This window comes from Triturus cristatus, chromosome 5_2 (genome assembly GCF_964204655.1).
Source record: "Triturus cristatus chromosome 5_2, aTriCri1.1, whole genome shotgun sequence".
Classification (NCBI taxonomy): domain Eukaryota; kingdom Metazoa; phylum Chordata; class Amphibia; order Caudata; family Salamandridae; genus Triturus; species Triturus cristatus.
The window spans coordinates 128,543,949-128,545,576 of NC_140588.1; the positions used below are offsets into that span (position 1 = coordinate 128,543,949).

General features: G+C 39.7%; 1 pseudogene; it reads left to right on the top strand.

The window, feature by feature from the left end:
• The first annotated feature begins 457 nt into the window (after positions 1-457).
• Positions 458-1,315, top strand: LOC146822712 (divergent protein kinase domain 2A pseudogene; annotated as a pseudogene).
• The last annotated feature ends 313 nt before the right edge of the window (positions 1,316-1,628 follow it).

Sequence of the window (1,628 nt, forward strand, 5' to 3'; positions counted from 1 at the left end):
AATGCCATGTGCCCAATGCACACACCCTTGCATCATAGTGCAAGAGGGCTTGCCTGCTGTAAGGAATGGTTTTTAGTAGTGGAAAGGGACCCTTCAAGTACAAAACCTAATCTTTAAAAACGTTTCCTGCTTTGTATGAGTGCAGCAATATGTAGCATGCATGCAAAGGAGGAAGAATGAGGAGAAACAAAAACATTTCTCCTCATTGCCCCTACCTCGAGGAGGCATAACATTTGGAGCAAACCCCTGTCTACAATTGTTTGTAGAAAGGGATTTGTGTGAGCACTCATAGGTGGTTGCAGTGTTACTCAAAGCATTGCACAACTTTGTGTTCCTTTGGCAAAATGTTCAATGCAATCCCTTACTTGCATCGCATAGTAAACCAGACATAACACTTTGAATCCGGTTTGTGTTACAAAAGTAACACCGCACAAAGCTATAGTAAGTCTAGGCCGAGATGATTATATTGCTCCTGGTGCACTGCCCCTCGAAGCATCTGCTTAGCTTTCTAGTCAGCAGGTTTGCCAAGACCAAGGACTCAGGCAGTTTCCTACTCCTCGTCCTCTGGGACACCGAGCACATACAACTCCAGCTCGGGCTGGGCTTTCAAATTCAAGCCTCTAGTGCTTCAGAGTTATGTCTCTAATGACTAATTGTCTTTGACATAATACTTGGGATCTTCTGGAAGAATGGTAACTGTAAAATGTGTTGGGGAGGAGTTATGGAGTTTTTACATCTGCCATGGGAGAACTAGATGGGCTTCAACTATCAATTCATGGAAGTAGCTGAACAAGTAACAAACAAGGAGTTTGAGTCCCTCTTAGATGTCAACTGACAACTCTGCACAAGTCCAATAGATGGGGAGGTCAAAACTGTAGATATGCCAGTCAGTCATAATCACTTTATTTCGCCAGTACATAAAAACGGCATAAAAAGTAAATATGCAAAATGTATTGGTAGGGCATTAAACGTAAATTAAGCAAAATAATCCTGAACACTGCACCATTTGCTATGAATGTAAATTTAGTCAATGTGGTAAAAAGCATCCTATTCATTTATAGAAATAATTCTTTGTTCTCGGGTTTTGTAGATCACAATTATTATGTTATCTGTCAGAACTTCTCTTCCAGGCATGCCACCTGTTGTGTCACTTCTGGAGCACTTCTTCATGATCTCTAGCAGAAAGAACCAAATAAGGGTGTCTTTAGGCTTTACAGAGTATGCCAACCCAAAGAAGAAACAGAGGCGAGGTCAAGCATCAAAAAGATTGCATGAACACCTTGCACATTTGATTAATAACGTGAGGTTGTCCTGAAGACAACTTAATAAAACTTTAGTAACACATGTTTAAGCAAGGGGAGCTGTGGAAAGCTAAGTTGTTTTTACTGGAAAAGAACATATTTAAAATAAAAAAAAATTGTGGGAACTATGAATCGATTATTCTAATTCCCGAAAATTTGACTTTTGTTTGATAGGTCACATTTTTTTTTATTTACAAAAAAGTTATGTGGATGTAACACTATCTATTCCCTGTGCTGCTTGATTGGAACAGATGTGCGATCCAGGCAGATTACAGCATCCAGCATTCTAGACGTCTAGAATGAGGACTTCTGTATCACATGATACTT